Genomic DNA, 13,476 nt, shown 5'->3' with positions numbered 1-13,476 from the left:
CTTTTCACTGTACCTCAGTACATGTGACAATAAATTCAAATCTAATCTAAATCAAATCTAATCTTTTGCGAGACCAAATTGGTCTCAATTGGCCTCCAAATGGGAGGGCTATCCTCCACCTACCCCACCGCTGGTAAAATGCCATGGCAATGAAAAGACGACAGGCACTCCAACTCCACCCACCTTTCCTTGCTATTTTTCTAACCCTTGCTGACTGCTAGACCATTCTTAGAGGGCTGGTAAAATAAAAAATGTTTTTGAAGAATAAAGGAATTAAGGGTTATGGTGTTCGGGCTGGAAAGTGGAGCTGAGTCCACAAAAGATCAGCCATGATCTCATTGAATGGCGGAGCAGGCTCGAGGGGCCAGATGGCCTACTCCTGCTCCTAGTTCTTATGTTCTTATGTTTATGTTCTTATGTAAACTGCACAGCTCAGCTTTGTTTCCCCAGAATGGGTTCATTGGGCCTGAGCTCTGTAGAACAAGTAACTTGTAAGTGGGACAATGGAAGTGCAGCCCAGTTGTAGGTTAAACATATTTCTCAGGAACACCTGCTAATCGTCTGCATGTTTGTCACTCCTGACTATCTATCTGCTTGACTACATCAAATCCAAGTTGGTAATTAATTGAAACAATTCTTTTTACTTATACTACACCATCAATACCTTGCATATATGTAGTGCAAAGGTACTTCAAGGAGTCATTTATTAAACAACGATTGACACCAAGCCACGTAAAGAGACATCAGGTCTGATGATCAAAAGCTTGGTCAAAGAGATAGGTTTTAAGGAAATTGTTAAAGGAGAAAAGTGAGGCAGAGAGACTTAGGGAGGGAACTCCAGATCTTGGGGTCTTGGTAACTAAAGACAGTCAATGTCAGAGCGAACAACGGGGATGATAAAGAACTCAGAATTGGAGGAGCACAAATATCTCGGAGGGTTGTGGGGCTGGAGGAGGTCACAGAGAAAGGGAGCGATGGAGGCCATTGAGGGATTTAAGAACAAGGATGAGAATTTTGAAAATCGATGCGTCGTAAGACTGGGCGTCAGTGTAGGTCAGCGACACTTGACACTCAAATCCAATGTAAAGGCAAATTAAAAGGAAGATTGGGTGACCGGTTAATATCTGACCAGTCCTGATGGAGAGAACCTCTTATAAGAGCAGTGGGACAATTAACAACGCCACTGAATCAATAAGTGTTGGATTTAGTTTTGTCCAGCGAAATGCATTAAAACTAATCATTTAGCTCAAATCAACTCCTATCACTCAATTGAAGGGCGACTTGTTGGGATTGATAATTATAGAGGCTTGGTTAAACATGACATATGAATGCATTGCCACTATACCTGTCTGCTCAATGGAACATGAGGAAGCCTGGAATGTGAAACAAAAGCTATTTAATCCATGTTTTGTTTATTTCATACCAAAGAATAATTAGTTTTTACACAGGCTTCAATTCCAGGCTCTCAACCACAAAATCTACTTATACTGCCCCCAACCTCATGTGTTTATGGAAGATGGCCTCAAGCATAAATTTGTAAACAACGCTACAGTTCCACATCTTGCATCGTAAAGTTTCATCTGTTTCAGTAATCAACTTCAAATAACAATTGCCTGCCAAGAACACACAAAACTTCAGAAGGAGGGAAAAGCATGGACCGAGTCTGCCTCTTTTAACATACACTTGCAAAGGTCACGTTGTAGTTTTGTATTTGATTTCCTAATTGAACGTTCCCAGTCAATAATTACCAGCAACCAAGACTGGGTGCTAACAAAGATAATGGGCTGGATTCTCCATTTCTGAGACTAAGTGTTGACGCCAATGGAGAATCCGTGGATTTTTCCGACAGAAAAACCGGTGTCGCACCTGGACCGATTCCGCTATCGTTGAGGGGCTAGGACTGGTGCCGCGTGGAACACACTCGATTCCACTGAAAAATGGTGGGGGATTCGCCGAGTCCGTAATTGACACTCGGGAGGCTGACAAGCTGCATATTACACACCCTACACACACATTACACTCCCTACACACACTTAACCCAGCCAAACAGATGGCACTGGTTATGCTGGAGTGCACCCATACAGCTGATGGGTCGGCTGGGGCCAGAGGGCACCCGGGGGGTGCCCTGGGGGGACACCTATACGACCCATGGCACCAGGTTCAAAGTGGACTGTTAGCGGTGCGCACAGCTGCATGGCTGTCTTGCAGGCTGCGGCAATGGTGTTCCATGCCCGTCCACCCCGACCCCATAACCCATCTCTTGGCCACCCCCAATACTCCCCCGGCCCTGGCAGAAGCCCCGCGGCCAGCGGTCCAACTGTCAGCATGCTATGGTGATATTCGACACTTTCCGTACTCCCTCTCTCTCCTTCAGCAGCTGCCATGCCGGTTTCACGATTTTTAAAAGCAGAAGTGAACCGGGCCATCGGGAACTGAGCCCATCGGAAGAGGAGAATTGCGGAGGCCCTGGAGATTACGGGTTGGGCCCGTTAATGATATGCAAATGATGTCTACTGTACATGCGGAGTGAAACGCATTGAGGCCGTTTTCAAGGTCACAGAGAATTGCCATTTTGATCGGCGCCTGCCGCGATTTTAGCATTGGATGCTATTCTCCACCAAATCGCATTTCCTGATTTTGGTGTCGGCTAATGGAGAATCCTGCTCAATATCTTCCTTTTAAGGAATCATATACCCTGCTTAGCTTTGGCATTGCTTCTTTTGATTTAAAAAAAATCTATTTATTGACACAGGCATAGAATCTAGATTCACACTCCAGTATTGAGGGAGTATTGACAGTTCAGTGAAGTACTAAGGTAGTACTGACAATGTAGTATTGATAGAACACTGACAATCCAGAGTAATACTTATGGAGTACTGAGAATCCAATATAGTACTGAGGGGGTTCTGACAATCCAGCGTGGTACTAAGGGAGTACTAGTGATCCAGTGCAGTATTGAGGGAATACTGACAATCCAGTGCAATACTAAGGGAGTACTGACAACCCAATGTAGTACTGTGGGAGTGATGACAATCAAGTGTAGTACTGAGGGAGCACTGACAATCCAGTGTGTACTGTGGGAGTACTGGCAACCCAGTGTGGTACTGAGGGAGTGCAGATGGTTCAGTGGAGTACATAGGGAATACTGATAATCCAGTGTAATACTAAGCTACTGAATCCAGTGTAGTACTGAGAGGGTGCTGACAATCCAGTGGAATACTAAGGGCTACTGAATCCAGTGTAGTACTGAGAGGGTGCTGACAATCCAGTGGAATACTAAGGGAGTACTGACAATCCAGTGTAGAACTGAGGGAGTGTTGACAGTCCAGTATAGTACTGAGGGAGTACTAACAATCTAGTGTAGTACAGAGGGAGCACTGGCAATCCAGTATAGTACAGAGAGAATACTGACAATCCAGTGCAGTATTTCAGGAATACTGACAATCCAGTTTAGTATTGAAGGGCCGCTAACAATGCAGCGTGGTACTGACAACCCAGTGCAGTACTGAGGACGCACTGAAAATCCAGTTCAGCACTGAGGGAGTACTATCATTTCAGTGTAGTACTGAGGGAGTACTGATCTTCCAGTGTAGGATTGAGGGAGTGCTGACCGTTCGTTATAGTACTGTTAGAGTACTGACAATCCAGTGTAGTCTGAGGGAGTGCTGACAATCCAGTGTTTATTATAGAATTTACAGTGCAGAAGGAGGCCATTTGGCCCATTGAGTCTGCACCGGCCCCTGAAAAGAGCACCCCACCCAAGCCCACACCTACACCCCACCCCCGCAACCCCACCTAACATTTTTGGACACTAAGGGTAATTTAGCATGGCCAATCCACCTAACCTGTACATCTTTGGACTGTGGGAGGAAACCGGAGCACCCGGAGGAAACCCACGCAGACACAGGGAGAACGTGCAGACTCCGCACAGACAGTGACCCAAGCCGGGAATCGAACCTGGGACCCTGGAGCTGTGAAGCAACTGTGCTAACCGCTGTGCTACCATGCTGCCCTCCACTGTGCTACCGTGCTGCCCTGTGGTACTGAAGGGTACTGAAGTGTGATACTGAAGGAGTATTGACAATTCAGTGTAGTACTGAAGGTGTACTGACAATCCAGTGTAGTACTGAAGGTGTACTGACAAAGCAAAGAACAAGAACAAAGAACAAAGAAAAGTACAGCACAGGAACAGGCCCTTCGGCCCTCCAAGCCCGTGCCAACCATGCTGCCCGACTAAACTACAATCTTCTACACTTCCTGGGTCCGTATCCCTCTATTCCCATCCTATTCATGTATTTGTCAAGATGACCCTTAAATGTCACTATCGTCCCTGCTTCCACCACCTCCTCCGGTAGCGGGTTCCAGGCACCCACTACCCTCTGTGTAAAAACTTGCCTCGTACATCTACTCTAAACCTTGCCCCTCTCACCTTAAAGCTATGCCCCCTAGTAATTGACCCCTCTACCCCGGGGAAAAGCCTCTGACTGTCCACTCTGTCTATGCCCCTCATAATTTTGTAGACCTCTATCAGGTCACCCCTCAACCTCCTCCGTTCCAGTGAGAACAAACCGAGTTTATTCAACCGCTCCTCATAGCTAATGCCCTCCATACAAGGCAACATTCTGGTAAATCTCTTCTGCACCCTCTCTAAAGCCTCCACATCCTTCTGGTAGTGTGGCGACCAGAATTGAACACTATACTCCAAGTGTGGCCTAACTAAGGTTCTATACAGCTGCAACATGACTTGCCAATTCTTATACTCAATGCCCCGGCCAATGAAGGCAAGCATGCCGTATGCCTTCTTGACTACCTTCTCCACCTGTGTTGCCCCTTTCAGTGACCTGTGGACCTGTACTCCTAGATCCCTCTGACTTTCAATACTCTTGAGGGTTCTACCATTCACTGTATATTCCCTACCTGCATTAGACCTTCCAAAATGCATTACCTCACATTTTTCCGGATTAAACTCCATCTGCCATCTCTCCGCCCAAGTCTCCAAACAATCTAAATCCTGCAGTATCCTCTGACAGTCCTCATCGCTATCCGCAATTCCACCAACCTTTGTGTCGTCTGCAAACTTACTAATCAGACCAGTTACGTTTTCCTCCAAATCATTTATATATACTACAAACAGCAACGGTCCCAGCACTGATCCCTATGGAACACCACTGGTCACAGCCCTCCAATTAGAAAAGCATCCTTCCATTGCTACTCTCTGCCTTCTATGACCTAGCCAGTTCTGTATCCACCTTGCCAGCTCACCCCTGATCCCGCGTGACTTCACCTTTTGTACTAGTCTACAATGAGGGACCTTGTCAAAGGCCTTACTGAAGTCCATATAGACAACATCCACTGCCCTACTTGCATCAATCATCTTTGTGACCTCCTCGAAAAACTCTATCAAGTTAGTGAGACATGACCTCCCCTTCACAAAACCATGCTGCCTCTCACTAATACGTCCATTTGCTTACAAATGGGAGTATATCCTGTCTCGAAGAATTCTCTCCAGTAATTTCCCTACCACTGAAGTAAGGCTCACCAGCCTGTAGTTCCCTGGATTATCCTTGCTACCCTTCTTAAACAAAGGAACAACATTGGCTATTCTCCAGTCCTCCGGGACATCACCTGAAGACAGTGAGGATCCAAAGATTTCTGTCAAGGCCTCAGCAATTTCCTCTCCAGCCTCCTTCAGTATTCTGGGGTAGATCCCATCAGGCCCTGGGGACTTATCTACCTTAATATTTTTCAAGACGCCCAACACCTCGTCATTTTGGATCTCAATGTGACCCAAGCTATCTACACACCCTTCTCCAGACTCAACATCTACCACTTCCTTCTCTTTGGTGAATACTGATGCAAAGTATTCATTTAGTACCTCGCCCATTTCCTCTGGCTCCACACATAGATTCCCTTGCCTATCCTTCAGTGGGCCAACCCTTTCCCTGGCTACCCTCTTGCTTTTTATGTATGTGTAAAAAGCCTTGGGATTTTCCTTAACCCTATTTGCCAATGACTTTTCGTGACCCCTTCTAGCCCTCCTGACTCCTTGCTTAAATTCCTTCCTACTTTCCTTATATTCCATACAGGCTTTGTCTGTTCCCAGCCTTTTAGCCCTAACAAATGCCTCCTTTTTCTTTTTTACGAGGCCTATAATATCTCTCGTTATCCAAGGTTCCCGAAAATTGCCGTATTTATCCTTCTTCCTCACAGGAACATGCCGGTCCTGAATTCCTTTCAACTGACACTTGAAAGCCTCCCACATGTCAGATGTTGATTTGCCCTCAAACTTCCGCCCCCAATCTAGGTTCTTCAGCTCCCGCCTAATATTGTCATAATTAGCCTTCCCCCAATTTAGCACATTCATCCTAGGACCACTCTTATCCTTGTCCACCAGCACTTTAAAACTTACTGAATTGTGGTCACTGTTCCCGAAATGCTCCCCTACTGAAACTTCTACCACCTGGCCGGGCTCGTTCCCCAATACCAGGTCCAGTACCGCCCCGTCCCTAGTTGGACTGTCTACATATTGTTTTAAGAAGCCCTCCTGGATACTCCTTACAAACTCTGCCCTGTCTAAGCCCCTGGCACTAAGTGAGTCCCAGTCAATATTGGGGAAGTTGAAGTCTCTCATCACCACAACCCTGTTGTTTTTACTCTTTTCCAAAATCTGTCTACCTATCTGCTCCTCTATTTCCCGCTGGCTGTTGGGAGGCCTGTAGTAAACCTCCAACATTGTGACTGCTCCCTTCTTATTCCTGATCTCTACCCATATAGCCTCACTGCCCTCTGAGGTGTCCTCCCGTAGTACAGCTGTGATATTCTCCCTAACCAGTAGCGCAACTCCACCACCCCTTTTACATCCCCCTCTGTCCCGCCTGAAACATCTAAATCCTGGAACGTTTAGCTGCCAATCCTGCCCTTCCCTCAACCAGGTCTCTGTAATGGCAACAACATCATAGTTCCAAGTACTAATCCAAGCTCTAAGTTCATCTGCCTTACCCGTAATACTTCTTGCATTAAAACATATGCACTTCAGGCCACCAGACCCGCTGTGTTCAGCAACTTCTCCCTGTCTGCTCTGCCTCAGAGCCACACTGTCCCTACTCCCTAGTTCTTCCTCAATGCTCTCACCTTCTGACCTATTGCTCCCGTGCCCACCCCCCTGCCATACTAGTTTAAACCCTCCCGTGTGACACTAGCAAACCTCGTGGCCAGGATATTTATGCAGTATAGGACTGAAGGAGTACTGGCAATCCAAGATAGTACTGAAGGCGTACTGACAAAGCAGTATAGGACTGAAGGAGTACTGGTAATCCAAGATAGTACTGAAGGAGTACTGACAATCCAATATAGTACTGAAGGAGTACTGACAATCCAGTGTAGTACTGAAGGTGTACTGACAAAGCAGTATAGGACTGAAGGAGTACTGGCAATCCAAGATAGTACTGAAGGAGTACTGACAATCCAGTGTAGTACTGAAGGAGTACTGACAATCCAGTGTAGTACTGAAGGAGTACTGACAATCCAGTGTAGTACTGAAGGCATTCTGACAATCCAATTTAATCTGTGGGAGTACTGACAATCCAATATAGTACTGAAGGAGTACTGACAATCCAATATAGTACTGAAGGCATACTGACAATCCAATTTAATCTGTGGGAGTACTGACAATCCAATATAGTACTGAAGGAGTACTGACAATCCAGTGTAGTACTGAAGGCAGACTGACAATCCAATATAGTACTGAAGGCATACTGACAATCCAATTTAATCTGTGGGAGTACTGACAATCCAGTGTAGTACTGAAGGAGTACTGACAATCCAGTGTAGTACTGAAGGAGTACTGACAATCCAGTGTAGTACTGAAGGAGTACTGACAATCCAGTGTAGTACTGAAGGCATTCTGACAATCCAATTTAATCTGTGGGAGTACTGACAATCGAATATAGTACTGAAGGAGTACTGACAATCCAATATAGTACTGAAGGCATACTGACAATCCAATTTAATCTGTGGGAGTACTGACAATCGAATATAGTACTGAAGGAGTACTGACAATCCAATATAGTACTGAAGGCATACTGACAATCCAATTTAATCTGTGGGAGTACTGACAATCCAATATAGTACTGAAGGAGTACTGACAATCCAGTGTAGTACTGAAGGCGTAATGACAATCTAGTTGAATGTGTGGGAGTACTAACAATTCAATATAGTACTGAAGGAGTACTGACAATCCAGTGTAGTACTGATTGGCACCATACCGTGAAACTGTATGCTGTATGAGCATATAGTGTAACTGAATGAGATTGCCCAGCCAGAGGAGTCAACCCTGGTAAGCCCCTTCAAATTCCGAATGTTTTGATCTGATCACCTGTAGCCACCTAAAATGGCCACCTCCAAAGGACCATGGGAATTGTGGTCAACTTGAACACAGACAAGTACACAGCCTCTGTGTATTGTGCAAAGAAGCGAGACCTGACCAAAACTTGCATCCATTAAAAGTCAATCACCATTTCCCCCAGGACAATAGAATTTGAATCAAGGAACGGCAACAACAGCAGACTAACTGGCGCACTTCCCTTATTTGGAAAGGCATATGTGCCTGGGACAATGATAGCTATGACCCGCATAGCCACCGAGGTATCCGTCTCTTAATTGGCCAGGATCAATGAGGGTGATTGAAACCCTATCGATCCATTGGATTTGGAGATAGGACCGCCCAAGAGGGCACGAAGGAGAAAAAGGATAAGAAGTCTGCGCACTAGGGATCGGCCTCTTTTGGACCAGCCTGTGTGCGACCAATTGCAGCATATCAACCAGCCAAGTTCAAGGACCCGCGATCACTACCTGAAGGACGAACCCAGCTAAGAAGAACCTGAAGACTTTCAACTGACCGATGTGGACATAGATAAAAGCCTTATCTCCCGCACAGAGCTGGTCACCCCAAAGTTAAGTAAAGGCCATCTTAGTTATTAGGTTTAGTTTAGTGCGTAGCCGCGTGAATGATTGCATATAAAACAAGTATGTTTGTTAATAAACTGTCTTTTGAACTAATATACTGGTTGTGTGGTTATTCGGTCAATATAAGAAACAGCTTGTGGTTCACATAGAAATAAAGAAGTCAACACACCTCTCATTCTTTTTATTTGATGAGAAGATAAAGCCAATTTGCATCCAATGATCAAAAGTTTTTGTTTTGAGCACCCTTCATGAGATTTTCTCAAGGACTAACTTGATTTTTGGGGGCTATTCTTTGGTTTACTAGGTGTCCTTTTCCATTCTTACTAACTTCTTTATTAGGTAATGCAGTCATGTAGTAACATTACCTCCTGAATTTGTGTTGTTGTGTGGGTTTTCTTCTTTAGATAGATAAGGTAGTACACGCACACTATATAAATATTCAATCTATGATCTTGGAATCTATAAGTAAGATGTTGCTGATAATTTATGATAACACATTCTCTTATACTCTGTTTCCAACATGAAAATTCTAACTACTTGGCAAGAGATAACTTATTGGGAATGAGCCCCAGATCTATTGCCCCTTGCAAGCAATTTGGACTCTCCAGCATTCTTTGCTTTTGTTCAAGTTTCTTTCACATTTCAGTGATGTTTCCAAGTTACTGCGCCTCCTCACATGAGACATAGATTGGATGGATCAACGGAATGTTCATGGTAGTTCTTTGTACCCATTTTAAAATGAGCTGCTTTCTTGGGATTTTTCTTCAGAATATATATGCGCTACTTTTGTCAGGGAGCTCTAAAGATACCATTTTACGAGGTCGAGTCAGATGTTGGGGCCATGGAAGAACCTAAACTGACATAGTTGGCTCTGAATGATTCAACTTTAGCAAATGATGAACAAGGGCAGGGATTTCCAATTGAAAATCTGACAACTAAAACTGAATTGAATGAATCCCAAGCGTTTGCTCAGGTAAAATATAAAATAAACATATTCGTCCAGCTTCACAGCCGCAGACATATTGTAATCATCCCAAATCCTCCCCACTATATACACATTGTTATCAGCCTTTCTTTCCCCCCACACCCTTAGGCAAATATGCCCCTCTTCCCAACTCCCACTCCTCCAATCACTCAGCAGCCACAAGATCCGCCGTACATTATATGGCGTACATGGTACATTGGCGAGACCATACAGACGCTGCGACAACGGATGAATGGACATCGCGCGACAATCGCCAGGCAGGAATGTTCCCTTCCAGTTGGGGAACATTTCAGTAGTCAAGGGCATTCAACCTTTGATCTCTGGGTAAGCGTTCTCCAAGGCGGCCTTCAGGACGCGTGACAACGCAAAATCGCCGAGCAGAAACTTATAGCCAAGTTCCGCACACATGAGTACGGCCTCAACTGGGACCTTGGATTCATGTCGCATTATATTCACCCCCACCATCTGGCCTGGCCTTGCAAAATCCTACCAACTGTCCTGGCTTGAGACAATTCAGACCTTTTTAACCTGGGGTTATCCCTGTCTCTGGATCTGTAAAGACTTAATTATCTGCAAATGCTCGCATTCAAAGCATTGTCTTGCATCTTTGACTTTGTCTATATATATGTTTCTGGAACATACCTCTTCATTCACCTGAGGAAGGAGCAGTGCTCTGAAAGCTAGTGATTTGAAACAAACCTGTTGGACTTTAACCTGGTGTTGTAAGACCTCTTACTATAATGAATGGTAGAGCAGGCTCGATGGGCTGAATGGACTCCTGCTCCTATTTTCTATGCTTCTAAGCATGGTGGTGTTGAAGCTTTTGTTGGGAGAAGATCATATCTACCATGGACCTGTTGACTCTGAAGCCACATTGTGCATCTGCATATGTTCTGCTGGTTAGTTGATGCAGCCTCATTAGAATGACTCTGACAGAGGCCCTCCCTGTGATACTGAGGAGTGTGCTACCGTGGTACTTGTTGCAATCCCCACAATTGCCTTAGTTCTTGTATAATGCGATGATGTTTGCATCACACCTGCCCTGTGGGACACAGCCTCTCCCCAGCAGAGGAGGAGGAACTGGTAGAGGTATGGCAGGATGGGGGACCATCCAGACTTTACACATGGTCATGCAGACGTAAAGGGACACGTATAGTTGGAGGAGATGGATGAGGATAATGAGACAGAGTGTCATAGTTGAAGACGTGGTGAGGATCTATTAAAATATGTCCAAGCATTGCCAAGGTTTGACGAGAAGGAAGTGGAAGCCTTTTTCATTTTATTTGAGAAGGTAGCTAAACAAATGAAATGGCCACAGGACATGTGGGTGTTACTGATTCAAACAAAGCTAGAGCTAGTGAAGTGTTTGCATCACTACCGGAGGAGGTATCTGGAACGTATGAGGAGGTGAAGAAATCCATCTTAAGTGCATATGAGCTAGTGCCTGCAGCTTACAGACAGAGGTTTAGAAATTTAAGGAAAGAATTTGGTCAAACATACATGGAGTTTGAAAGGCTCAAACAAAGTAATTTTGATAGGTGGATAAGGGCTTTGAAAATGGACCAAACGTATGAAGCTCTCAGAGAAATTATACTTTTGGAGGAATTTAAAAATTCAATTCCTGATGTAGTGAGAACTCATGTGGAAGAACAGAGGGTTAAAACTGCGAGATTAGCAGCGGAAATGGCAGATGATTATGAATTAGTTCATAAATCAAAGATTGGTTTCCAACATCAGTTTCAACCAGTGAGGGATAGAAATTGGGGACATGAGAAATACTCAAGTGGTAAAGGTAAAGGTGATCTGATGGGAGACAATAAAGAGAGTGTACCTCAGATTAAAAAAGAAATCCAGGTGGGTGGAAAATAAATGAAAAGTTTCAGATGTTTTCACTGTAATAAACTAGGCCATGTAAAGTCACAGTGTTGGTGGTTGAAGAAAAGCACTGGGAAGGCTGATGTGGTAAAACAGGATAAGACAGTGTGGTTTGTTAGAGTGGTAAAGGAAAGCCCAAGGGAAGCGAAGAAGGTGCAAACGATTGTACAGCCTGTTCAAGAAGTAATTGTTAAGAAGGTGCCAGATGTATTTAAAGAATTTACTTGTGTGGGTAAAGTTTACTCATGTGTATCAGGAGGAGTAGGTAAAGAAGTCACAATTTTAAGAGATACATGGGCTAGTCAATCTTTAATGGTAAGAGATGAGGAATTATGTAGTTTGGGAAGAATGTTGCCAGAAAAGGTGGTGATATGTGGAATTCAGGGTGAGAAGAGTAGTGTTCCATTATATAAGGTAAGGTTGGAAAGTCCAGTGAAGAGTGGTGAAGTGGTAGTAGGAGTAATAGATAAACTATCTTGTCCAGGAATACAGTTTTTCTTGGGTAATGATATAGCTGGATTGCAGGTGGGAGTGATGCCTACTGTGGTTGATAAGCCATTGGAAAATCAGTCAACTGAAGTGTTGAAGGACGAATATCCTGAGATTTTTCCGGATTGTGTAGTAACAAGGTCGCAAAGTCACAGGTTAAGACAAGTAGAGAAATCAAAGAGTGAAGATGAAGTTGAAGTGCAATTATCAGAAACGATTTTTGATCTGATGGTTGAAAAAGAACAAGAACAGGTGGGGGATGAGGTGGATATTTTTAGTTCAGGAAAATTGACGGAGTTACAACAGAAAGATGTAGAAATAAAACGGATAAATCAGAAAACATATACGGAAGAGGAATCTGAGAGTATACCATAGTGTTATTACCGTAAAAATGATGTCTTGATGAGAAAATGGAGACCTGTACATAGGCAGGTGGATGAAAAGTGGGCAGAAGTCCATCAGGTAGTATTGCCGGTAGGGTATAGAAAGGTGTTGCGAGTTACACATGAGGTACCAGTGGGAGGTCATTTGGGAATAAGGAAAACTCAAGCTAAAGTCCAGAAACATTTTTATTGGCCTGGACTACATAAAGATGTAGTTAAATTTCGTCAATCATGTCACACATAGGGAAACCTCAAGCAGTGATAAAACCAGCGCCCTTAATACCCATTCCAGCATTTGAGGAACCTTTTACAAGGGTCCTAATCGATTGTGTAGGACCGCTTCCTAAAACAAAAAGTGGGAATCAATATCTTTTGACTGTAATGGATGTGTCTACTAGGTTTCCAGAGGCCATTCCAGTACGTAATATTACAGCTAAAAGGATTGTGGAGGAGTTACTTAAATTCTTTACCAGATATGGACTGCCCACAGAAATTCCAATGGATCAAAGAACAAATTTTACTTCAAAGTTATTCAAAGAAGTTAAGGGTAGCTTAGGAATAAAACAATTTAAATCAACTGTGTACCATCCAGAATCATAGGGAGCATTAGAAAGGTGGCATCAGACATTAAAGACAATGTTGAGGGCGTATTGTCAAGATTATCCAGAGGATTGGGATAAAGGAATCCCATTCGTATTGTTTGTAATTAGGGATGCACCTAATGAGTCTACCAAATTTAGTCCTTTTGGACTAAGTTTTGGTCATGAGATAAGAGGACCA

The sequence above is a fragment of the Scyliorhinus torazame genome, chromosome 4, assembly GCF_047496885.1.
Source record: "Scyliorhinus torazame isolate Kashiwa2021f chromosome 4, sScyTor2.1, whole genome shotgun sequence".
In the NCBI taxonomy this organism is placed as follows: Eukaryota; Metazoa; Chordata; class Chondrichthyes; order Carcharhiniformes; family Scyliorhinidae; genus Scyliorhinus; species Scyliorhinus torazame.
Note: the sequence above shows the minus strand (reverse complement) of the source record.